This window comes from Salarias fasciatus, unplaced genomic scaffold (assembly GCF_902148845.1).
Source record: "Salarias fasciatus unplaced genomic scaffold, fSalaFa1.1, whole genome shotgun sequence".
NCBI classification, from domain to species: Eukaryota; Metazoa; Chordata; class Actinopteri; order Blenniiformes; family Blenniidae; genus Salarias; species Salarias fasciatus.
This window is the reverse complement of record NW_021941407.1, coordinates 85,844-113,216: the sequence shown is the minus strand read 5'-3', so window position 1 is coordinate 113,216 and position 27,373 is coordinate 85,844. Positions and strand designations below refer to the sequence as shown.

The window sequence follows — 27,373 nt, the reverse complement described above, 5'->3', positions numbered from 1 at the left end:
AATTCCTTCTGAGTGCACCAGTTGCCGGGTGGGAGGCCTGTCGAGGTGGAGAGAGTGTGGAGGACAGCAGAACTACTTACCTTTTCTTGTCGCCTTGTTCTATTGTTGACTTTGTTTGTTTTGTATCCTGTTAAGCGTCCTGTTATTTCTGTTATTGACCATTGGTGGTCTTCACAGGGATCCTGTTGGGACCCTGCTCTTTATGGGCGGGGGTGTGACAGCCCCCTGCAGGTGGTCTGTGGTAGGCATTAGGTTTGGCTCGTGTGGAGGTCTCCTGGCCAGGCTTCCTCGGCGCTCCCTGCTGCCGCTCCTTGTGCTCATTCTCTGCCTCGCTCTCTCTCTGGGTTGCCATCCTCCACCGACGCTGCCATGCTTTGAGTCTGCCACGCCGCCGCTCTTTTCCAGGTTAACTTACTGATGCACTCACACGCAACATGCACCTCAGCTTACTCCACTTACACTGATCTCCCACACGCACGTCCGCACCCTTACAACACCACACACTCACCTGCTGGTGATTCCATCTACTGATTACAAACAACATGCACCACAGCTTACTGCGCTCTGCTCTCATCTATACTGACAACACACTGATACCTTTTGTATTTGCAGCTTTTAGAATATTTAAAGAGTAGAAACCTAATTAATGTTTAAATAAAGTATTTAAAACCTTATGCCGTTGTCCTGTCCCCTCTTTATGTGTTGTGGTCTTGAGCCGGGCCGTAACAGTCCGTCTGGGTTTATTTCACTATTTAACAAGCAGCTCTCTCCAACTTATTCTTTATAAACTCTTTACCAGTGAAAAGTGATTCTGCAGTATCTGCCTTAATTACAACATCTATAAGAGGGACAACAATCCAGCATCTTTTCCAGTTATATTGTGTTGGATTTTATTTTTAAAACATCCAAACACCAGAGCCACACGCGTGATGTTTTTTTTTACAAATCATATCATTTAGAATTCTGTGGAAAATCCAGCAAATAATTCTACTTCAGGGTGAAGGAGGAGATCTGATCTGATCTCTCACTGTCATGCACTGCTGCGTCTCTGAGCCCTCTCCAAGATGGCGGCATGCAGGCACGTCTCTCCATGTGCAGCGAGGGTGGAGTACATGATGCCTGTGGTCCCTCTGGCCGAGTAGGCCGAAAAACCTACCCGGGTGGTGGTAAAGAGGGCTGATGGAAACGTCCAGAAGACGAGCACAGCCGAGCTGAGTAGAGCAGAGCAGAGCAGGGGAGGTGGAAACAGGCCATAACAGGAAACACCCTTCCTGTTTCCTGTCTCCCTCCACCCTCTGCAGAACACGTGATTTCCCTGAAAGACAAGAAAAACTTTCCGCTGCGTGTTTGTCAGAGCAGAGTGTGAAGAACGGAGACAGAATGAAGACGGAGACGGACTGAAGCAGCTTCTTCTCTCCAGAAGAGTCTGAAGAAGATGTGAAGAGAGTTGATCAGGTGAGAATCTCTGTCAGCTACAACAAAGCTTTCACAACGCTGTGTTGGACTGGATTTGACTGTGTGGCACACACATACACACACACACACACACACACACACACACACACACACACACACACACACACACACATACACACACACACACACAATAGCAGGACCCATGAGTCCTAATTGAACTTTATTTATATCAACTAAATTCAACACGGTTTTCGGCAAACACTTTGACAGAAAAACATCAATTCAAGATGAACAGCAGGAAACGGTGGATGAGAGAGAGAGAGAGAGAGAGAGAGAGAGAGAGAGAGAGCGAGCAAGGAAAAGACAGACATACTGTTTCCTCTGTTCAGGTGTGTGTTCATGTCGTGTTTTTCAGTCCTCACACAACAGTTTCATGATTTTAAAATAACTTTCTAAGAGGCTGAGATGTTTCTATGGAGCTGGGCGGTTTAACTTTGAGTTTGAACAGCAAGCAGGAAATAGTGAGAGAGGAAACAGGTCTCTCCCCCTCTCAAGCCCTCCTGTGTTACCGAGCACATCCTCTGATCCACAGTTTTAACTGTAGTCTTTTCCTGGCCGCCGTTTTGATCTGGAGTTCCTTCCCTCAGTCCTCCATCTCACCTCTCAAACCATCTCTCTCCCTCACACACACACACACACACATGCATTGAGAGTAAACATCACTCCATCCCTTCTCTCAGACACGTCCCAGATACCCGTGTTGCTTTCCTCCAGTTCTCTGGTTCTGCCTGGACCTTCGACTCCATCTCAGCTGCAGCCTGTTGGATTGTTTGACAGCCTGGAGGTTTAATGAACTCTCTCTGAGGCTCTGCTGGTGTTCTGCTCCATATCTGAGTCTTTGCCTTCATGACAGGAACAGGAGTTGTTAGCTGCTGTGCTCCAGAGTGTGCCTCGTTCCTCCACTATGAACTGAGAAATGACTGATTCAGCCTCACCTGGTCTTCAGTGGTCCCAGGCTCACCAGGACCACCTGGGGCTACAGCAGCACCGAGGTACTGACCTCAGGTCAGCCCCTCCTGCGGCAGAACCAGTGATCAGTGGAGTCATAACAGGGACTGGAACACAGAGTCCAGCTTCAGCTGAGAGAGTTGAAGTGTTGTGTGAACTCTGTGTCTGTTCGTCTGCTGTGGTTTGTGGTGAGAAGCAGAATGAGACCAGGTTGACGTCACGTCGACTTCTGTTGAGAAACACATCGAGCTCACTTCCTGTTTCCCCCCTCCTCCTCTCTTCACACACAGTTGTCTGTTTGTGTTGAACCAGTTGTTGTTGCCTCTTTCCTTTGTTTATTCAGAGCAGTTGTGTGTTTATATTGTGTTCTTCAGGATTCACATCATGGTTTTACAGTTTTAACTTAAATCCCTGCAGAGGTTGAGATCTGGGCTGCTTCTTATGGAGGGGGGCGGGTTTTGGCAGGAAACAGGAAATAGTGTGACGTTTCAGCTCTGAGTGTGGGTTGAGACAGTGAGACGGCGTCCTCACATCAAGCAGAGACAGACAGAAGGACTGAGGAGGGACGGAGAGCAGCTTCTTCTCTCCAAAAGAGTCTGAAGAAGATGTGAAGAGAGTTGATCAGGTGAGAATCTCTGTCAGCTACAACAAAGCTTTCACAACGCTGTGTTGGACTGGATCTGACTGTGTGGCTGCTGGCTGTGTGTCTGTGTGTCTGTCCAGCCTACATTATGGACACCTGTTGTTCTAGTGGAGACACACATCAGGAACAGCCTTCAGATGTGTGTGTTTCTCTGTACTGTCACTGTGGAGGTCCTGATGAGGACATTATTCATTTTACAGTGTGTGTGTGTGTTTGTCAGGCTGAGGCTGGTCTGGTTCAGAAGGAGTGTCAGAGTTAAACAACATTAAATATTAACAGGAATTTATGATCATGATGAATCTTTATCTTTACTGACATGCGCACACACTCACACTCAAACCCTTGTGAAGGTGGCCTCAGGCTTGGTGGTGCCGCCGCCCGCCCAGCGCACTGTTCAGGGAGGAATGTCTGGACTGATGCCAAACAGGTCTGATCATGCAGATCAGTGTTCAAGTGGTTGTGCATTAAGAGTTATTATCTTTGACCTCAAGATAAGTACTCATTATAATCATAAATCCTCCATTCCTGCTAATGTTTTAATGTTGTTCAGCTCTGACACACCTTGAACCTTCAAATGACAGACTGCTGGTCAGCCAATATACAGTAGCTGCATGAGCAAGAGCAGAGTTGGGGTCCGTTACTCAAAAAAGTAAAGAGTTACCCGTTACTCGTTACTTTTGAAAAAAGTAGTGCCTTACACTACTTGATTACTCCATGGAAATAGTAACGAAGTTACACTACTCGTTACTGCTTAGTGCTCCGCGGAGCTGTGCTCCGGTATGTCATTCCGCGGAGCACTGCGCACGCGCAGATCTGTGTATCAAAACGTTATTTTAACTGATTTAAAAGAAAACAGGTCTTTTAAAATGTTTTATTTTTTTTTTTTTTTCCCTTGTCCTGTTCGGTAGCTGGGGCGTGCAATATTGTATGATTGTAGCCTTTTACTATCCGAACAGATTTTAATATTAGCAGCAGGATGAGACTGAGTCTCCTCCTGCTGCTGCCTTTATTTAAAGCTGGCATCCGGCATGGCTACCGGACAGGACCGGGACGGAAACGCTCAGAGAGCAGGGACAGAAAGAGAGAAAGATAAACAGAGGGAGAACGGGGGGGGGGGGGGGGGGGGGGGGGCACAACCTATGTACAAAGTCACAATACAAGACAGTGTTGTCGACGCACCACACGCAACCTAGAACAATCCCAAACCCCCAATCTAGACAACACCAAAACAGAGCCGACAACCAACACAGAAAATTACAGAACCATACATACATTTTTTTTTTTTTTTTTTTTCCCCCCATTTTTTTCCAAACCATATTAGTGAACAGACCAGGCCACAAAAATAAAAGGAGGTGTAGGGGAGGAGGGAAATGCAAGGACACCACAAACCGTATTTTTTTTTTTTTTTTTTGAATATAGCTAGTAGTAACTAGTAGTAAACTAGGGGCGTGCATCAAGAGAGGTCTGCTACAGATCACCATTAATCTAACCACCACAAGAAGACAAGGTAACCCAGTGTGTAAAGAGTGATTAAAGATCAACGTGATCATGTGAATATGATGGTGACAGTGATGGTGATAGTGATCATGCATATATGACCTCTGACCTCTGAGAAGGCCAGAAGCAGGCCAGAGAGGCCCTCAGAGCCCAGACAGCCGGCGGACATCACAGAGCCCGGATCCAAGCCGCCCCCCCAGGCAGACGCCCACGCTCCAGTCCAGAAACGGGGCAGAGGAAAGCCCCGGCCGGGGACCCCGGCAGTCCCGGGGCCCGGGCCCCGCGGAGCCACGACCGGCAGGAGCCGGTCCACCCCGGGCGCCGGACGCCCGGGGCGGGCAGGGCCGAGAGCCCGAGGCCCAAGAGCCCAGGAGCCAACCCCCCACCCAGGCGGAGGGCTATGACCCACCCGGGAGAACCAGCCCACACGGGCGGCTACCCACCCCGGGCCAGTACACCCCCCCAGCGCTCCGGCCACGCACCCCGAGATCCAGGGCATCACCCCCCCCACCACCCCCACCCCCCCCCACCCCCCCACCCACCCCACCCCCCCACCCCACCCCACCCCACCCCCCCACCCCACGACCCCCACCCGGAACCCACCCCCCTGCCCGTCCCCCGCCCGGCCCACCCCTCCCACCCCCTGTCCTCTCCCGCCTCACTCCCCCCCGCCCCAACCCAACACTCATACCCACTCACTCATACTGACACACACACATGCACACACGCACACACACAACCACTCATCCCTAAACCAAACGCACACACACACACACTCACATTCCAACACACTCACACCCTCTCACGCACACGCTAACAAGCACGCGCATGCACACGCATATACACACACACACGCACACACACACACACACACACACACACAGTCCATCCTACCCCAAACACACTCACATTCCCGCGTCATCCAACTGTCACATCCTGTGGGAGACACCCCCGGAAGGCAAGGGAACACCGAACCCCACATCCAGAACCCCCCGCCACCCACAACTGCCGCCCCCACCCACCCACCCCCCCGCCGCAGACAGGTATGCACCCCCCTGAGCCAGCAGCCCCCCAAACCACAGCCGGTCCAAACCCCCGGCCTGTGGGGAAAACAACAGCCCCCCCCGCCCCACTCCCCACCAGAAGGAATCTGGAAACGGGGGCGCAGAAGACCCCATTGCCCTCCCTCCCCCCCCTCCGTCTCGTGAGTGTTGATGGAGTATATGTTGTTTGCGATTAAAATTTGAGGGTCAGTAACCACACCGTGCCGCGAGTGAGGCCAAACGAGCAGTCTCATCCACCTGAACAGCCCCACCCCCGACACAGCGCGCCAAGACCCCCCGATGTGTGTGTTTGTATGTATTTGGTCGTGTTAGATGACTAAGTGCAATTAAGACTGAGAGGCGAGCCACTGAAGGGTGCAGTGATTGGGGCCACTTAGATGGCCCCCTCCACCACACCCAACTTGATAAGCCCGCCTCCCAAAGCCCTACGTGTGTGTGCATGAGAGCGGGGGGAGAGGGGGGTCCGGGGATGCCGCAGCACCTCCGTCACCCAGGAGCCCCCCGATGAAGGACAAGGCCAGGAGCCCCCCCCCCCCCCCCCTCCAGGACCAGGGCGGACAGCGACCATGGCCAGAGAACCACCGACCCAAGAAGCACACACCCATCATGCATCAGGAGGAGTGAAGGTGAGGACAGACAGGGGGCAGCAGAAGGACCCAGACCCAGGGCCCACCGACCCCAGGCCCACCGGGGCCCCCCCCCCACAGGACACCGCACTCTCTCATACATAGCTCCAATCACCCACACATATACACCCACACGTACAGACATACATACATACTTACAGATACACACCCTCACACACATACATACCCCGCTCACAGATACATACCCACACACACATACATACATAGTCATACACAAACATATCCAGATACACACCCACACACTCACATACACCTACATAAATACCCACACATACAACAACATATATACATACTCACACATACACACCCACACACATATACACATACACGTACACGCACCTTCCCCAACCCCCTAACCCCCACAGCCCACCACCCCCCTATCTACACCCCCATCCACCCCACCCTGTCCCCCACCACCCACCCACCTCCCCCGCCCCCCCCCACCCATCCACCCCCCCCCCCTGTCCCCCACCACCACAACCCCCCACCCCGATGCCCTGAATTCCGGGGCAGCAACCAGACACCAGGGCGTGCACCGACCCAGGCCGCGGCAGCACGCCCGAGCCGACCGGCCCCCCCAGCCAGGTCGACCCCCCCACCCTCACGGAAGGAGAGAGCCCCCAGGCACCAGGGCCCAGGGCCCCCAGCCACACCCGCCCCAGGACACCCCGGCCGCCCGGACATGAACCGGCACCCGCCGACCCCGGCCCCCCGGGGCCCCCGCCCCACCGCCGCCAGACAGCCCCAACAACCGGCGGCCCCCCCACCCCCAATCCAAACCAAACACGAAGACAGCCCCCAGCGAAGCTGCCCAGATCCCGACCCCAAGACAGTGCCAACCACCTGCCGCCATCAGGCCCCCCCACCAACCACCGACCCCCAGAGAGGAGAGGCCCCCCCACCAACAACCGACCCTCAAAGTGGAGAGGCCCTCATCTTCCCCTTACATTAAGTGATGGAGCTGATCACAGGGGACCAGAGGGAACCAGATTCAGCTGATTGATCCTCTGAACAGACAGACATCGTCTCCAAGCTGATATGATCTAATAGAAGATTCTTAAACTGCCCGTTACTCAGATTATTTCTGGATTTCCAATTTACAAGGATAGTTTTCTTTGCGATGCACAAGATGGTGAGAACCATGTAGACAGAGTTTATCGACATGTTAATTTCACCCAGATCACCTAAAAGGCACAGTGTGGGAGTTGCAGGGATATTGCATGTGAACCATGTTGACAGGTCTTCACACACCTGAAGCCAGAACCTCTGCACTGGTGAGCAGGACCACAAGGCATGGAGGTAGTTGTCAGTCATGTTATCATTGCAATGTGAACAGATATCAGATTGTGATAGACCCATCTGGAACATCCTTCGTCCTGTGTAATGAATTCTATGCAGAATTTTGAATTGTATTAGTTGTATATTTGAATTCTTTGTCATTTTGAAAGTATTTAAACATATTTGTGACCACGCATTTTGGTCAAAGTTGTTAGATAAGTCAGCCTCCCATTTTAAGGTTGGAAGGAAGATTTCATCTTCTACCTTTGATAATATTTTATATATCTTTGATAGCAACTTTGGGGAACTGAGGTTTAAGAATTCTTCGACCCTGAGAGGTAGCTGTCCCTGCAATTGATTAAAGGTATACTTTTTACCTATGATAGATTTAAGTTGATGATATTCTAAAAATGCTGTGCTGCTGATTCCATATTGTGAGATGAGAGTATTGAATGATAGAAAGTTGCCATTTTCAATGATATGTTCAAGCTGGCTGATTCCTTTATTTCTCCACTGAGTGAAGTTGATCATCTTTTTGTTTTGCACGATGTCCGGGTTGTTCCAGATGGGTGTGAGTTTACACGGGATCAGAGAAGATTTGGTTAGCTTTAGAAAGTCCCACCAAGCCATTAAAGAAGAACTAATGTTGACACTTTTAAAACAGCGATGGGATTTGATGGTGGGACTGATGAATGGCAGGTCAGAGATGACAAGATCCTCACATAATGCTTGTTCTACATCCAGCCATGGCTCATCTAAATTGTTAGGTTTAAGCCATTTGGAGATATATTGCAGCTTGCTGGCTATAAAGTAATTACTGAAGTTAGGCAAGTCTAGTCCACCTCTGTCTTTAGTCTGTTGTAGCGTCTTTAAACTGATACGTGATGGTTTATTTTTCCAGAGAAATTTAGATATGTATGAGTCCAGTGATTTGAACCAGCCAGACGATGGTTTGGTTGGTATCATTGAAAATAAATAGTTAACCTTAGGTAAAGTCATCATTTTAATGGTGGCAACCCTCCCCATAAGAGATATAGGTAAGCGTCTCCACCGTAAGAGGTCATCCTCTGTTGATTTCAGTAACGGAACGTAATTTAGTTTTAAAAGTTCTGATATCCTTGGAGAAATGTTTATGCCTAAATATCTAATGTTTCCAGACTGGATTGTAGCATTGGGTATACTTTGTAAATCACAGTTTATAGGCATGGCTGTAGTCTTAGACCAGTTGATAGAATAGTCAGATATTAGTGAAAATGTGTCAATAAGTGTGATTGTCTGGGAGATAGAAGATGGAGAGTTCTGCAGGAAAAGCAATACATCATCTGCATAAAGACTTATTTTATGTTCTATCTTATTGTTAGCCAGGATCCCTCTGATGTCTTTATTTTGTCTTATAGCAGCTGCCAGAGGTTCGATAAAGATGGCAAACAGTGAGGAGAGAGTGGACAGCCCTGTCTGGTTCCTCGCTGCAGACAGAAGCTTGGAGAAGTCTGCTCGTTAGTCTTCACACATGCAGCTGGGTTGTTATATAAGATTTTAATCCAATCTATGAAAGACGTTCCAAACCCAAATTTGGTTAATATTCCAAATAGAAATTTCCAATTTACTCGATCAAAAGCTTTTTCAGCATCTAAAGAGATAATTATGGATTCCAGATTGTGTATTGTAGCGTAATCTATTATATTAATTAATCTGCGCATGTTATTGGATGAGTGTCTACCTTTAATGAACCCTGTTTGGTCAGGATGTATTATGAGCGGGGTTACCTTTTCTATTCTTCTGGACAGGGCTTTGCTGATTATTTTGAGATCTACATTTATTAATGAAATAGGACGATAACTGGACGGAAGTGTGGGGTCTTTCCCTGGTTTAAGTATTAAAGTTATTTTGGCTAAGTTCATATTTGAGGGTACTGTTCGTTTATTTTTTATTTCCATTACCATTTTATGAAAAGTGGGAGCCAACATGGTCCAGAATTCTTTATAGAATTCTGCTGGATAGCCATCTGGACCTGGAGCTTTATTGTTGGGCATATCCTGCAGAGATTTATGGAGTTCATCCACTGAAAGAGGAGAATCCAACACTATTCTGTTTTCATCTTTCAGTTTTGGAAGGTTAATATCATTAAAAAAAGTATTAATTTCCTCATCTGTTGTGTCTATTTGTGATCGGTATAATCCTTGATAGAAATCTCTAAAGATATTATTGATCTTGTCCGGGTCATGGCTGATGTTTCCTTCTGAGTCTTTAACAGCTGAAATCGTGTTTTTCTCCTTGTTTGTTTTTAACTGATTCGCCAGGAATCTTCCAGATTTATTACTATGCTCAAAGTTCTCTAAACGGAGTCGTTGGATCAGGAATTGAGTTTTTTTATCTAGAATTTCATTCAGTTCAAGTTTAGCTTTCCTTATATCCTTCAGTATGTTCTCTTGTGGGGAGACATGATAAGCCTCCTCCAGCCATTTAATTCTTCATTCCAATTCTAAAGTTCTTGAAGCTTCTTTCTTTTTCTTGTGTGAGGAGAAGGAAATTATTTTTCCCCTCATCACCGCTTTCCCTGCCTCCCAAAGAACACATGCTGAAGTATCTGGCAAGTCGTTATTTTCTAAATATATAGACCATTCTCTTGTTAGATAGCTAATAAACTCTGGATCTTTAAGTAATGATGTATTAAATCTCCAGTTTCTAGTTGGTGGTTTATTCTTCTTATTTCTGAGAGTAAATGAAACTGGTGCATGATCACTTATGATGATGGGATGAATTTTGATTTCTGAGATGTCATTCATCAGTGTGCTGCTAGTTAAGAAATAATCTAATCTAGAGTAGGAATGGTGAACTGAAGAGAAGAATGTGTATTCTCTTGCAGTGGGGTGGTGAGAGCGCCAGGCATCGCAAAGACCAGAATCCTTCATGTACTGTTTCACAGTTTCTGAGGATTGCCAGAGTCGCTGACTTCCTGTGGTACTCAGTCTGTCCAATTGCAGGTCAGAAACCATGTTGAAATCCCCTCCTATAATCAATGTGTGACCTGAGTGATCATCCAGTGAGGAGAAGAGGGAGTGAAAGAAGGAGGGGTCGTCAACATTAGGTCCATACACGTTAGCAATGCAGAGTTTAACATTCTGGATAGATAATGTGATAATAACAAATCTGCCTTCTGGATCTATGATTGAACTGTCAGTAGAGAAGTTTAACCTTCTACTGATAAGAGTTGCTACTCCTCTTTGCCTGGAATTGTAACAGGCTGAGTACACCTGTGGAAACTGTGTTGATCGGAGAAGATCTACTGATGAGTTTGTTAGATGAGTTTCCTGTAATAAGACAATGTCTGCCTGCAACTCCTGAAGCCGATGGGTAATTTTTAATCTCTTTTCCCTTGTACCAGCCCCACGGATATTCCAGGAAACAAAACTGAGAGTGTTCATGACTAGACAGCTATGAGTGTTACATGCATTTCACTGAACCTGGTGTCTGAATGGAGCCCGTTGTTTCCTGGTGTGCACCCTGCATGTCAGCTGAGTGTGCGTTCTGAATCTGTCTATCAACATGCTTATAGTGCGCGTGAACCTGTACAGTGATGTGTGTCAATAAGCCGATGTCCCGGTGCGCCCCGCGTGTCGGGTTACTATGGTAACGGGTGCAGCTACAGTGAAGCGTGAGAGGGTGAGAGTGAAAAAGGGTGAAGAGAGAAAAAAGTGAGAGTGAAAAAAGAAACAAATGCTTAAAAAAACACATCCACGGTGAGCAGTGCAGTGGAGACGGGCAGTGACTTACTATTAATTAATTTATGGCTGTTTTATGTATCAATATTACGGAGTGATTATGGGATAGTGAGAATGCAGCACCTGAGATCAGTAGAGCCACGGAGTGATGTTTGGGTCACGGAACAGCTGGCCGTTGATGAATAATTTATCCACGGCGATGACGGCGCGGGAGCCCTCCGAGATGGATTTTTTCCTGATCGGGAACAGAACTCTGCGCCGATCCAGGATCTCCTTCGGGAATTGATGGTTCACGTCGTAGTGGGTTCCCTTCAGCTGCCGGCCCTGGCTCTTCACCTGCTCCTTCTGTTTGAAGTTGACGAACTTGGCCACGATGGGTCTGGGTCTGGACTCGCCGGGTCTTCTCCCTCCCAGGCGGTGGATCCTGTGGAAGGAGATGTTTTTCACCGCTTCCTCCGGGAGCTTCAGCTGCGTTCTGATGAAACTTTTCACCGTCGCCTCGGGGTCCTCCTCCGTCTGCTCCGGGATTCCAGAGAACACTCAGTTGTCCCTCATGCTCCTGGCCTGGAGATCGATCACCGTTTCTTTAATCTTCTTGTTTTCCTCTGACAGTCGGGTCAGCCCCTCCGTGAGGGTCTTCACCGACTCTCTGAGGCTGGCGTTCTCCGCCGCCAGCGCCTCGACCTGCTGCTGGCTGAATTCCAGCGACTCGCGCACAGCCTGGAACTCCTTGTGGAGGATTTCCAACAGGTTCAGGCGAGCATCGAGGCTGGAAAGTTTCTTATCTATGGAGATAAGAACGTCCGTCGAGTCGTTCGCAGGTGGAGAAATAGCTCCAGACGATTCCTCCCGCTGTCTCTTGGCTTTAGACGAGGAAGTAGAGGGGGTGGATGTTTGATTCGGCTTCCCCATGACGATCCGGTTGAAGCAGCGATCTATGTACTCTGTCAGGCTGGTCGAATCCTCTTCACTGTGCTCCAGGGTGAACCTGAAACACACTAATTTCTCTACTTCTACGACTTTTTAGAGCCGAGTTAGTGAAATTCAGTAAACAAATGAATCTGTCAGCGCGCTTAGTTTGAATCTGCCGTCTCACAGGAAGTGCGTCACTTACCACATCACACGTCACCTACCTGCGCCGTCCCTCGCAACTTGTCGGGGAGCGTGTTTTATAACCATTTGGATTTAGTTCACGTGCTGATACGCCTCCCCTGGACCACTGGGAGGAGGATTTTGTCCACTTGCGTAGTCCGGCTCTGACTGACTTCCAGCTTAGCTTCGAGCTAAGTTAACTACGATGCTAACAGCTGCGTGGCCGTGGCAGTCGGGTCCCCCGACCCGGCGGCCCGGCCTCCAGGCCCGGTCGGGCTTTGGGGGCGGGCGACCGCGGATCACACCGCCGGCCGCCCCCGCCGCTCCGACTGGCTCCCCGCCGACCCGCTCGGCAGCAGGACCGAGACGCGCGGTCTCACCCAGCGGTCCCACAGAGCGGGTCCGCCCCGGGCGTCGCACCGAGTCGGTTCCGGAGGTCTGGCAGCGTACCCCCGGGCCCCCCGGTGCGGCGGCCACCCCCAGCGGTGGGCCCGCCGGCGAGCGCAAAGTTTCTCACACCCTCCGGGCCCGGGGGCCGGCCAGGACCTTCTTGCTGTGAGGCACGAGCGCTAACCACTGTGTGGCCATAAAAAAACCTCCGCTTAAAATAGTAAGATTTTGGTTGCTCTATTTGCAGTCATTGTAAAAGTAACGATCGTAGCGTTTCATTTGTAACGCAAGTTTAACTACCAATCGAGAAGGAGTAGTGCTGTTACACTACTGGTTCCCATCAAAAGTAATTTAACTACTTGTAACGCTTACGTATGTCGTTACATACCCAACTCTGACCAAGTGCATGGTTAACAGTACAAACAAGTAAAAGAGAAGGAACAGACAACTGGTCAGCAAGTATACAGTCGGTGCACAGTAAAAAGCATGGTTAACATCGCCAACGAGTAAGGAGAAATGACATGAGGTGCTATTACCTCCTCTTCTCCTCAGCGTCTAAAGTGTGGATGGAGAGAGGCACAAGAGAAATTTTAGATCTGTTTTTCGTGGCTAGAGGAACAGTGAGGCGGAGGCCAGAGAGAAGGAGCTTGTACCCCTGGTGCAGAGGGTTAGTTTCATCTCTGTGAATGGATTTGGCTTTCCCAAGCAGCCGAGTGTTCTCAATGTCCTCCAGGCTGCTGAAGCTACTTTAGAAGCAATGCACACAATTCTCCCTAGGAAGTTTTTCAAATCAAATCAAATCAAACTTTATTTGTATAGCATTATTTCATATTAACAAAAACAACACAAAGTGCTGAACAGTAAAAAACAGTCATAAAACAAAAGAATACAATCGCACCATCAATAAGTATACACCATTCACCACACACACACACACACACACACACACACACACACACACACACACACACACACACACACACACACACAAACACACACACACACAGCCCAAACAGGGTTATATTGGGTGTCATGTGATGTGGAGGACAGGAGGAAGCTCAGACGGACCCCCAGACACACTCCCAATTTTTGCTTACAGCAAAGCAGAGGAGACATGGCATGGCACTAAGCATCATGGGAAAACACTACCAGTGGGGCCGTCCACACCAGGAGAGGGCAAAGGTCAATAATACTGGGGCCCCAGCGCTCGACCCCCGACCCCGCCAGACCAAGGGAACCCGCACACCGAGGTGTGGAGCCCCCCAGGCCAGCCGGGACCAGAGGACTGGAGTGCAGTGACCCCGGCAGAGGACCAGGACCAACTCCTGGTGTGGAGGACCCCCCTCAGTGTGAAGGACCCCCCTCAGTGTGAAGGACCCCCTCAGAGTGAAGGACCCCCCTCAGTGTGAAGGACCCCCCTCAGTGTGAAGCCCCCCCCCTCAGTGTGAAGGACCCCCCTCAGTGTGAAGGCCCCCCCCTCAGTGAAGGACCCCCCTCAGTGTGAAGGACCCCCTCAGAGTGAAGGACCCCCCTCAGTGTGAAGGACCCCCCTCAGAGTGAAGGACCCCCCTCAGTGTGAAGGACCCCCCTCAGAGTGAAGGACCCCCCCTCAGAGTGAAGGACCCCCCTCAGTGTGAAGGACCCCCCTCAGTGTGAAGGACCCCCCTCAGTGTGAAGGACCCCCCTCAGAGTGAAGGACCCCCCTCAGTGTGAAGGACCCCCCTCAGTGTGAAGGACCCCCCTCAGAGTGAAGGACCCCCCTCAGTGTGAAGGACCCCCCTCAGTGAAGGACCCCCCTCAGAGTGAAGGACCCCCCTCAGTGTGAAGGACCCCCCTCAGTGTGAAGGACCCCCCTCAGAGTGAAGGACCCCCCTCAGTGTGAAGGACCCCCCTCAGAGTGAAGGACCCCCCTCAGAGTGAAGGACCCCCCTCAGTGTGAAGGACCCCCCTCAGTGTGAAGGACCCCCCTCAGTGTGAAGGCCCCCCCCTCAGTGTGAAGGACCCCCCTCAGTGTGAAGGACCCCCTCAGAGTGAAGGACCCCCCTCAGTGTGAAGGACCCCCCTCAGAGTGAAGGACCCCCCTCAGTGTGAAGGACCCCCCTCAGAGTGAAGGACCCCCCTCAGAGTGAAGGACCCCCCTCAGTGTGAAGGACCCCCCTCAGTGTGAAGGCCCCCCCCTCAGTCTGAAGGACCCCCCTCAGTGTGAAGGACCCCCCTCAGTGTGAAGGACCCCCCTCAGTGTGAAGGCCCCCCCCTCAGTGTGAAGGACCCCCCTCAGAGTGAAGGACCCCCCTCAGTGTGAAGGACCCCCTCAGAGTGAAGGACCCCCCTCAGTGTGAAGGACCCCCCTCAGAGTGAAGGACCCCCCTCAGTGTGAAGGACCCCCCTCAGAGTGAAGGACCCCCCTCAGTGTGAAGGCCCCCCCCTCAGTGTGAAGGACCCCCCTCAGAGTGAAGGACCCCCCTCAGTGTGAAGGACCCCCTCAGAGTGAAGGACCCCCCTCAGTGTGAAGGACCCCCCTCAGAGTGAAGGACCCCCCTCAGTGTGAAGGACCCCCCTCAGTGTGAAGGACCCCCCTGAGGAAACACTGGAGTTCAGCAGCTAAAGACATAAAGACATGATACAAAGCTAATAGAAAATAAGTAAGATAAGATCATAAAGTAAAACAGTAAAATAAGTTAGAAGAACATAATAAAAATAGAATAAATAAATAGGATAAGTAGATTAAAAATAAAAATGCCAAAGATTTAAAATGATGGAGATCAGAACTATGAAAGGTCAATCAAAAGTCAGGTTAAAAAGGTGTGTTTTCAACCTCCCTTAAAAAACATCAACAGTCTCTGTGGTCCTGAGGTTCTCCGGTCCTGAGGTTCTCTGGTCCTGAGGTTCTGTGGTCCTGAGGTTCTCCGGTCCTGAGGGTCTCCGGTCCTGAGGTTCTCTGGTCCTGAGGTTCTGTGGTCCTGAGGTTCTCTGGTCCTGAGGTTCTGTGGTCCTGAGGTTCTGTGGTCCTGAGGTTCTGTGGTCCTGAGGTTCTCTGGTCCTGAGGTTCTGTGGTCCTGAGGTTCTGTGGTCCTGAGGTTCTGTGGTCCTGAGGTTCTGTGGTCCTGAGGTTCTCTGGTCCTGAGGTTCTGTGGTCCTGAGGTTCTGTGGTCCTGAGGTTCTCTGGTCCTGAGGTTCTGTGGTCCTGAGGTTCTCTGGTCCTGAGGTTCTGTGGTCCTGAGGTTCTGTGGTCCTGAGGTTCTCTGGTCCTGAGGTTCTGTGGTCCTGAGGTTCTCTGGTCCTGAGGTTCTCCGGTCCCGAGGTTCTCTGGTCCTGAGGTTTTCTGGTCCTGAGGTTCTCTGGTCCTGAGGTTCTCCGGTCCCGAGGTTCTCTGGTCCTGAGGTTTTCTGGTCCTGAGGTTCTCTGGTCCTGAGGTTCTCTGGTCCTGAGGTTCTCCGGTCCTGAGGTTCTCTGGTCCTGAGGTTCTCCGGTCCTGAGGTTCTCTGGTCCTGAGGTTCTCTGGTCCTGAGGTTCTGTGGTCCTGGGGTTCTCAAGGGTCCTGAGGTTCTCCGGTCCTGAGGTTCTCTGGTCCTGAGGTTCTCTGGTCCTGAGGTTCTCTGGTCCTGAGGTTCTCTGGTCCTGAGGTTCTGTGGTCCTGAGGTTCTGTGGTCCTGAGGTTCTCTGGTCCTGAGGTTCTGTGGTCCTGAGGTTCTCTGGTCCTGAGGTTCTGTGGTCCTGAGGTTCTGTGGTCCTGAGGTTCTCTGGTCCTGAGGTTCTGTGGTCCTGAGGTTCTCTGGTCCTGAGGTTCTCCGGTCCCGAGGTTCTCTGGTCCTGAGGTTTTCTGGTCCTGAGGTTCTCTGGTCCTGAGGTTCTCCGGTCCCGAGGTTCTCTGGTCCTGAGGTTTTCTGGTCCTGAGGTTCTCTGGTCCTGAGGTTCTCTGGTCCTGAGGTTCTCCGGTCCTGAGGTTCTCTGGTCCTGAGGTTCTCCGGTCCTGAGGTTCTCTGGTCCTGAGGTTCTCTGGTCCTGAGGTTCTGTGGTCCTGGGGTTCTCAAGGGTCCTGAGGTTCTCCGGTCCTGAGGTTCTCTGGTCCTGAGGTTCTCTGGTCCTGAGGTTCTCTGGTCCTGAGGTTCTCTGGTCCTGAGGGTCTCTGGTCCTGAGGTTCTCTGGTCCTGAGGTTCTCTGGTCCTGAGGGTCTCTGGTCCTGAGGTTCTCTGGTCCTGAGGTTCTCTGGTCCTGAGGTTCTCCGGCAGGCTGTTCCTCAGGCGGGGGCCGTAGTGGCTGAAAGCCGCCTCACCATGGGTCTTGGTTCTGGTCTTGGTTCTGGTCTTGGTTCTGGTCTTGGTTCTAGCTTTGGGAACACACAATAAGGCGCTGCCAGAGGACCTCAGGGCCCCGAGGGTGGATAGGGTAAAAACAGATCAGCTAAGTCAGACAGTGCAAGGCCATTAAGACGTTTAAAAACTAATAAGAGAACGTTTTGTCCTTGACAGCAAGGTTACCGTACCAACACAGGATGTAAGAGGAAACAGACTCGATAAAAGAATAGTCAAACATTTTCATCAGGCTTCTGTCTACCTGGAATTTGGCGAGCTTCGTCAGATGAAAGAGGTGACCCTTTTTACAGAGCGTATCACAGTTCAGAGTGAATTTGAGCGAGTTATCTACTATAGTGCCCAGATATCTGTAGCTGCTCACCAGTTCCACTCCCTGATTATGGATGGTCCTGGACTATGGATGGTACAATTACTGGACTATGGATGGTCGAGCATCTAAAATCAATGCAGACTTTCTTTGTTTTAGGAACGTTGATTTGTAAGAATAATTCATCGCACCAGGATACAAAATCATCAAGTACCTGGCCGTGGCCGACCTCCTCATCATGGAGCAGGCTGACTATAACAGAGCGTACTTTATAATGAATCTGTTTGTGTGACGACTACAGCAGTCATTAGTATAAAGAATGTAAAGAAGTGCAGGCAGAACCCAGCCTGGAGGTGAACCGGTTGAGGATGGTAGAAGGCTGGACAGTGTTCCAGTCACTCTGACTTGTTGTGATCTGTTAGTGAGGAAGTCCAGAATCCAGCCCACAAGACTCCATCCAGACCAAACAGGTCTACGAGTTTCTCTACTAGGATGTGAGGCTGGATCCTGTTGAAAGCTGATGAGAAATTAAAAAAAAAAACCTGACATGATTCTTGCTGCCCTCGAGATGCTTGCATACCAGGTTGAGTAAAGTATCTGTGGCATCTTGAACACCTCTGTGGTTCCTACCAGCGAATTGGAGGGGGTCTAGTAGAGCCTCGGTTTTTGCTCGTATCTCCGTTTTAACTAACTTCTCAAACTGTTTCATCACTGTGGAGGTCAGCGCCACCGGCCGGAAATCATTCAGTGTGCTGGGATGTCTTGTTTTAGCAACAGGTACTACAATAGACTGTTTCCATAGAGATAGCACAGTCTGAAGAGAGAGAGAGATGTTAAAGATATAGTTAAAGATAGGGCCAAGCTGTTCAGCGCAAGTTTTAACAGGTGACCGCTTCTATGATCAGGGCCCGGGCTTTTCTTTGGTTTACATTTTCTGAAGCACTTAATTACATCTTCCCCTTCAAAGAAGGGGTTTAAAGGAGGAGCAGATGAGAGGTGGTTTTTCAGCTCAGTGTGTTTTCTATGGAAATCAGAATCATCGAATCTTACATAAAAGCCACTAAGGCTCGGAGCGAGTTCTCAGTCTGAGTTGTAGCCGTTGAGTTGAATGTGTTTCCGGCTACTTTCTTTCACCCCAGTGATCGTTTTCAGACTGTCCCAAACAGAACCCAAGTCATTTGTCTTAAAAAGCTGACTCTCAATTTTCTCGTTAGGTTTTTTACAGGCTCTGATCTCATATTATATTTTTGTTTCTGCAAGTTATACAGAGATGATCTATTCCCTTCCCTGAAGGCTGCTTTCTTTTGTTGTAACGGATCTTTGAGTGTTTTAGAAACCCACGGCTTGTTGTTAGGATATATTTTTACCGTTTTAACAGGGATAACACAGTTTTCACAGTATGTAACCCAGCAGCTCACCACATCAGTAAGTTCATCTATGTTGGCAGAGGACTCAGTGAATGTGTTCCAGTCAGTAGCATCCAGCCCCCCTGCAGAGTGAGGCAGGCATCATGGTCCCAGGTCTTCACTCTGAGGCTCTGCACAGTCCAGTAGACAGGGAGGAGCTGGATGCAGCTGTGGTCGGAGGAACCGAGAGGAGGCAGAGGGATGGATTTCTAGGCACCTTTGATGTTTCCATACAGAGATCAGTGGTCTTGTTCTGTCTGCTGGGCGTGTGATGGACTGGTAGAAGTCTCTCAGCGTAGTTCTCAGGGTGCAGTGGTTCATGTCACCCAGGATGATGTGAGGAGACAGACTGAAGCCTCTGAGTGACTTGATGGATAAGCTCACGAGCGTTTTTTTCATCAGCCCTCAGGTGGATGTACAATAGTCACAAATATCTGTGGAAATTCCCGAGGCAGACATGGAGGCGTAATGACACAGAGAGCAGCTCCAGAGTCTCTCCCAGACAGTGACAGATCTACACCAACACCCCCCCCCCCCCCCCCCCCCCCCCCCCCCACCACCACCACTGGAGGACTTGTCTGTTGCAGCAGCGCTTCCGTCCAGCCGTATATGTGCACCAAAACCAAATGTTTGGTGGCAGCTCTGGTGGCTGTCGCCCATGCTCACTGGAAGACATGGTCACGTCTCCTGATAAACCTGAGAGGAGGGGAGACAAGGCTGGATGTGTTTACTTCACAGCCCTCTGTTGTGTACACTTGATAGCCATCTTTTAAAAGGTGAATACTTGAAGTTTAAAACAGCAAGTTAAAGCATGTTAACGTAAACATTAAATATGATAACTGAAGTTTAATATTGTTACTTGAATCATTAAGTGAACAAAGCTGAAACTTTTCATAACTGTTTGCTTTATGGGGACAGTTGTTGGAATTATGAAATATTCATTGGGTGTTTATTTGAATGAAATTGCTTATTGGAGAAGCAAAGAAGAGAAGAATAGAGTTGTCCTTTGTATCTTCAGGATTGATTTTTTTTTCAAGTTGAGGCAGAGCTGTGGTTCCACATTCCACACATAACCTGACAGTGGCCACTGACACTGGAAACACATTTCTGAAGGCAAATGGTCTCAAAAGTCCACGACTATGGTGGTTAAGAACAAGAGGCATTTATCAACAGTGATGACTGACTGTTGTGTACATGGCCTACTTACACATTTTCCCCCCATCTTTTTATTTATTTATTTAGTTATTTCATATTTTTTTCTAACCTGTCCTGTCCAGCATGGAGGCAGCAGAATGGAGCTTCTGGCTGCTGTTCTGTTCCAGACAGATCTGCTCTTTAAGAGGAGCTGATAAGTATAAAGCTCCTCTTGTTTACATGGATTCTTACTTCATTTTATTTATTTTGAGCACTGATACATGACATTGCTGGACTCGACAGGGGGACAGAAAGACGCGAGGAGAGACAGAGAGAGAAGGAAACAAACATGTGAACAGACAAGCAAAGAACAACAACAAGAGTGTAGGAGAAGGAAGAGAGTACAAAGTGAAGACGTCTTTAATTAATATCGACACTCTGTGGGTCCTGCCGGGGGTTGTTCTGTCTCCCGGGGGTCTTTCCTGGACCTCTTGCTCTCTGCACTTGGGCTCACGCATTGCTGGGGGATAGTTGCCGCGTCCCACCCTCCGGTGGTCCTGGTTAGGCGGGCTGGACCCGCACGGGCCTCACCTCATACATCACAAACACAGTCACTTTATCCACATACTACATGCTACACATCAATTTTAATGCATCACACCTGGGGGGAGGTGGGGAAAGGTCCCCTGTTTTTTTTAATGCACCACATTCACTCATCCATAACCTGGGTTGGGGGTTTGGGGGGGACGGGGGCTCTGCCTGGCTGGGTAGGTTTCAGGACAAGAATGCCCTGGAGCCCTCGGCTGGGCCCCCCGCCACTCCTCCGCCCAATTTTAATGCACCACATTGCACTTTCTAATCACAACTCACATGGTCGGGAGAATGTAGCTCGCTAAGAACCGGGTCACATATTAATAGGTAGGGAAGGTGAACAACAAACCAATACGGTTTGGCTCGTGGGGACCAGCCCCCCCTCCCTGGCCAGACCACTAGATCAAATCTGGCTTCACTCTGGCTCACGGGCTGCTCCTTGGTGGTGCGGGGGTTCCTGGGCGTGGGGGGGGTGCCTGGATGGGACTCCGGGGGACGGGGGGTCTCTGGTGGCCCTTTGCTTCGGGTGGGGCTGGGGTGTTGGGGTCGGCCCGCTGGCCCCGGGTACCTGTGGTGCGGATGCAGGTCGGCCCTGTGGGGGGTGCTTGTCGGGGGTGGGACTGGGGGGGGGGCCTGGGTGTCCTGGCGGCAGGCCTGCTGTGTCTTCTGGGCCCCCGCAGCGTGTGGGGTGCACCCTCTGTTCTTTTGTTTTTTTTTTTTTTTTTTTGTTTTTTTTTTTGTTTTGGGGGGGGTGGGGGGGCAGGATTTTATCTGGGCGTGTCCCTGGTCCCCGGCGCTGGAGAGACCCCGACTGGGTCCTGGTGGCGTTCCCTCCTGGCCCTCTTGGGGGCGCTGGGCCCCAGAGACATGTCCAGCATTAGGGTGGGTTTCCCCTGGGCTGGTGTCGCTGCTGCTCATTGGGTGTCGCCTGTGCCCCTGGCTGCCCCAGTGGGTCCTGGTTGGCCCCTGGCGCCCCGGGGGCGGGACGGATGGGGGGTCTGGGGGGGGGGGGGGGGGGTGCGCGGCGGGCTCGCCCTGTTTCCTTGCCTCCCTCGGGGGCCGCCCTGGGGGCTGCCTCCGGGCCTCCGGGGTGGCGGCCTTTCCCGGTTCCCCCCTGGGTCGCGAGGCGTGGCATTATGGGGGCTCCGGTGGCGTGGATTGGTGTCGACTGGGTAACATCACATGCACGTCTATATGATCATTCCAGCCTCTGCTTAGACTCACTGTGCAGTATAGAACTTACCTGAACACACCGGTTGTTCCCCTTCAGCGCCCAGACACTGGTTGGTGTCCTCTATCATCGGTACCCTCAGCTCTATCATCTCCATCTAGTCAGTCCCCCCTCACCCTTTTCCCTCACCCTCACAACGTTTCACAACCCTCACGTGGTGTCACACTGCCCTCTATCATAGATATGAGGGCTGGTGATGGTCACTAAATTGCAAAAAGAATAAAATTGCAAAGTGATCTTAGAAGTTGACAGCAGGTGTTGTTTGACTTCGAGATGAATGCAGACAAAAAAAAAAGGAAAAAAAAAAAATTAATATCGACACTCCAGATGAGCGGCTACTGCACCTGCTTTAAGAGATGACAGAGCGCATCCTACGGACTTCAGTTGGAGATTATAGCTGGTGGTGGACTGGGACGAGAAGCTGGCGATCCAGATATCAAATTATACAAGAGCATCAGGAGAGGCCTACTACAGATCTCCATTAGTCTAACCCACCACAAGAGAACAAGGGAACCGGGTCCACATATAGAATGTGAAGAGTGATTAAAGATCAGCTTGATCATGACCTCTGACCTCTGAGAAGGCCAGAAGCAGGCCAGAGAGACCCTCAGGGCCCAGACAACCGACAGCCATCCCAGAGCCCAGATCCAAGCCGCTCCAGGGTATCAAAACCCCCTAAAACCCTCCTGTCCCCCTCCCTCCATCCCACCCACTCCTCCAGAGTAAACGCCCAGCGAACGCCGGGGCTCATACTGCTCACCTCATTGCTCACAGCACTCAGCATTGCTCTAACTTTCCATCGCAGACTTTCCTAGAGATTTTCACAATGTCAGACTCGGTAAGCAATAATAAATGTGGCTGGCTGGCACAGCTGATGCCTTCAATATACCTTTGAATAAGGATTCTGTGGTACTTCCATTCTAATTTCCAAGTACAGTTTACAATCAAAACCCCTGGCCTTTATTTCTGACACCTGGTCTCTATGTCCTGGTCTGCACTCAATATGACTAAAAGACAAAGTCAGTGGTAGTTCCAGACAAAATGACATTGTTGACTGCGACAGACCTCATGAATATTCTCGTTTTGTGTTTTTCAGAATCCAGCACTTCACTGTGGTCTTTCCAGGGACTCTGAAGACAGACTGAAAGTTTAGTGAGATCAGTCAGACTCTCCATAAGGTCAAAGATGAGCTCACCTCAAGAAGTCCTCCTGCGAATTCTGGATGATTTGGTAGATGGAGATTTTGGAAGGTTCCAGTGGTATCTGTGGCAAGATGGAGTTCTTGATGGATTCAGACCAATCCCAAAGAGTAAACTGGAGAAACTGAACAGAGAAAACACAGTGGATACGATGCAGCAGACCTACAGCAATCGCAGTCTTGAAGTCACTAAAACAGTTTTGGAGAAAATGAACTTGATGGGTGTATGGGAGAAACACTCCAAAAACATCTCAGAACCTGAAGGTAAGTCCTGGAAACTTTAAAACCTGATGCTGTTATAACTTAGTGTGAAATGGAGATGAATCATGACAGGCAACACTGCAATGATGACAAACTGCCCTCTGCTTTTACACTGTTTGATCTTTTTATTTTTCTTTTGTTAGTATTTTATTTGGTAAAATGATACGTGGCCTCACAGTTTCTCTCTCTCTCTTACACACACACATACGTACTCACCCACACACACGACAAATGATCAAATAATAAAAAATAAATATGAACATAAGGTTGAGAACAGGTAAACCTGATGAGAAAATCAACCTGAACATCCTTTGTGGCCCCGAGGTCCTCCAGCAGACAGTTCCAAAGGCACCTTGCTGTGGGTGTGCTTGCTCTATACTTCAGAATTAAAAATGGCCCAGTGCCAGAGGAGCACAGAGGCTGTGGTGGCTCACAGGGTAAACGCAATTCTGAAAGACATACGGATAAATAAACAATCAAAAATCAATTATTAAGCACACATGGAGCTAATGTAGTGATTGTAAAACTGGTGTGAGTGTGTGTGGAAACGAAATACGAGATAAAAAGCAAGTCGTGCGTCATCTTAAATGTGCTTTAATACTGCCTACCAGCCACTCACAGACACTTAGTCGCCTTGAGGTTACCTTGAAGTGGCATGGACAACACAAAATGAAGGGCAGTCCCCAGACTTATCCACACCTACTAATCACCGAATAAGACCAGATACACTGCTGCAAGAGGAAGGACCGCCACCAGGGGGAACCATCTGCCATCACTTGAGGACAGACTATCAATCAACATCTGTAGGAGGGAGAAAACTGGCACAGAACAGTGAAGAGAAAAAAAAATCAGTCAAAACAAATGTAAAAGCAACTAGAAAAAAAAGTGCAGTTCCTGAAGAAACTGCATGTGTGAATGCTGAGCTGAAAATGCTAAACTGTAATGCAGGAAAAGCTCAAGAAAGAAAGTTGGAAAAGTTTGAAACCTGAAGCTCCCTGTACAGCATCAGTCTACATCGGGCCATGACAGTATTGTATTTCCAAAAAATCACAATGTTAAGGTTCAACAAAAAAACAAAACAAGAAAAAACAATATGATTAATATGAAATAAATCTACTTACAAGTGGGCAGCCAACTTATTTAACATATTTGACAAAAAAATGAGTAGAACTCATAGAACTAATTGGTTTACACAGAATGATTTAGTTATGGTTGGATCTAAAAGAACAAAACAAGTTGGACAGTCTCAAACATAGAGTCATGTATAGATGTACTTGATTTGAGTTGGGGCTACATATCTTTATTGGATGGGAATCCTGCACATATTTTAATTGCGTTCATCCAATGAATCTTTTTTTTTTTTTTTGAGTAATGGGTTCTATGTAAAAGTCATGATCATTTTTTTTAAAGTGTTGGATTAGAACTAACAAACTGTAATTCATTGAAGGTCACCAAAACTGTTGCTTTGGGCCGTCATTGGCCTGGAACCAGTTCAGAAAATAATACTCAAAAAATCTCTCTCTCTCTTAGCTCTGTTAGAGTAGCTTTTTTTTTTTTTTAATTTCTCATCCAGCAGAAAGTGTTCAAACCTGTGTTTGATGTCGAGCAGTTTGTAACTCCTCCTTCATTCTCTCTGTTCTCCACACAGATTCTTACTTCACCAACAATAGTGAGCTGAGGATCGTGATGGTCGGAAAGACCGGAATCGGGAAGAGCGCCACAGGAAACACTATTCTTGGCCGCCAGTGCTTTGAGTCCAAGTTCAGTGCCAAGTCCATGACGGTGGAGTGCTCCAAAATCAAAGCTGCAGTGTTTGGTCAGCAGGTGGCTGTCATTGACACTCCAGACCTGTTTTACACCAGCGTGGACAAAACCACCAAGGACTTATGCCAGTGCATCTCTTATGCTTCTCCTGGACCGCACATCTTCCTGGTGGTCATCAGGCCGGGCAGATTCACCGAGGAGGAGCAGCAGACGGTGCAAAGGATCCAAGAAATCTTTGGCCAGGCTGCAGACAAATACTGTATGGTTCTCTTTACTCATGGAGACAGTCTGGAAGACTGCGCTATTGAGGAGTTCCTGGCTGAATGCCCTGAGCTGCAGGAACTGGTGGCCAGATGTAACTACCAGTACCACGTCTTCAACAACAGGAACAAAGATCCCTCTCAGGTCCAGGAGCTGCTGCAGAAGATCAGAAACGTGGTGCAGAAGAACGGAGGAAGCCACTACACCAACCAGATGTTCCAGGAGGCTGAGAGGGCCATCCAGGAGGAGAAGAGACGCATCCTGTGGGACAAAGAGGAGAAAAATGCGCAAAGAAAAACAAGAGATGGAGAGGAACCCGCAAGAGATGTACAAGGCTTTCGACTTGTGGGAGAGGCCATTGGAAATTTGTTTAGATGATAAGTTGCAAGTTCTGTCATGCTTTGACAGAATGAAGGTGGAGCTCCTGCAGGTTCTCTCAGATCATCACACTGCCCTCTGGTGTCCAAAGAAGGACGTCTGAGCAGATATTTATCATGGAGGCAGGCTGATGGTTGTTACACCTCTCTCTCTCTCTCTCTCTTACTGTTTAATTTTCATTTATCTTTTATCAATGTTATTGCTTGCTTTTCTCAAATAGCCAGAAAAAGAAAAGTTCTGAGATGTCTCTGACACTTTGTTCTTTGTATTTTGAAGTTCTTTTAATCTTCTTCTTCTGAATTCTTTGCTTACTTTTTGGTCTTATTTACAATCAGTGTTACAGGTGTGGTTTAGTGGTGCTGTAGCCCCCTGGAACCAGCATAGCACCCAAGACATACATTTTAATTAAAAAAGGTGGATTTTTAATAATTAAAAAAGGAGTATTAGACTGTTTTTGTGTGAACAGTAATTTGTTGTCTGGTTAATACAGAGCCCCGGACATGACATGGTAAAAAAAAATAATAATAAATTGTGGCCACAAATTACTAATTCGTTTCCTCGAAATAATTAAATTGTGCGCACGAATTACTAATTCGTTCCCACGAATTAGTTATATCACTCATATCCTGACCAGTCCAGTAAAGTTGGCAGCATATGGACAGATACGGACTTTCAGTCTCACTAACTCTTTAACAAAACGCCAGTAACACACAAAGGGCGCCTCCATCCCATCGCTGTGAGGTGGACGATAAGCTACAAGCTCATTTTTACTAAAAGTATCTGTCTATCAAGCAGCAGAAACAATACTGATTTCAGCCGGAGCAGCCGTGTTGTGCTGCGGGGTTAGGGGACCGTCTACAATTTACAAGATGCTGCAACAGTGAAGACAAATACCATATCCAATAAATTCGAAAAAAGACAAATGAAGGTTGTAGTGATTATGGTGACACTGTAGTCAGTCCCAGTGGTGGTATTACGTTTTTTGTTGTTGTTGTTGTTTTTTTGTGCTATCTGCCACAATTAAATTTTTTTTTTTTTTTTTTTTTTTTTTTGCTATGTCATGTCCGGGGCTCCGTAGGTTAATTGTTCAATTCATTGAAAAAACAAAAAAACAAAAAAAAAAACATGAATTGAATGTTTCTAAAACTGGTGTGGTCTGATTCAGCCAAAGAGTGCATCACATCCATTAACTTCCAGCCTACTTCCTGTTCACCAGAGCTCTTGGACTAGAGTCAATGAATGTAAACTAGTGTTAACAATAAAACAGCTAAAATGTCTGCATGTATTCTGGCATCATAAATGTATTCTGTCAATATCTTTGTTACTATATCATCAGATGTATGAAACGCAGTATTATTCTTTCAGTGGAGGTTTTGGTAACTGGCAGCATGAGTTTGATTTGTGCGTGAAGCCCAAAGCTGCTGTTACAGCAAAAAAAGGGCTGTATGCTGGAGTACCCAGAAGGAGCATATGGCCGGTGATGCGGCTTCCCCTTTCCAAGCCTTGTAGCCGCCGAGAGTGTGAGGTCGGGTCCCGGGGTCGTAGATTTGAGACGCGCAGATTGTTTAATAGGTGCAAAAATACGCTCTGATCCAAAGATAAGTTTGGTGCATTTATTGCGGAGCAAACAGACAGAGCTATCAGGGCGCAGCAACGGGAGGATGATGACATGAAACCAGAAGTTGAACTGTAACAAAAGATGTGGAAAAACGATGCGGCCAACAAAAAATACGGCTACTCCCCGACCCTGACTCTCCCTCCTGCCCCACAGG

General features: G+C 48.9%; 1 pseudogene; it reads left to right on the top strand.

Moving 5' to 3' along the window:
* Window positions 1-1,271: 1,271 nt before the first annotated feature.
* Window positions 1,272-26,014, top strand: LOC115385811 (GTPase IMAP family member 9-like; annotated as a pseudogene).
* Window positions 26,015-27,373: the final 1,359 nt, after the last annotated feature.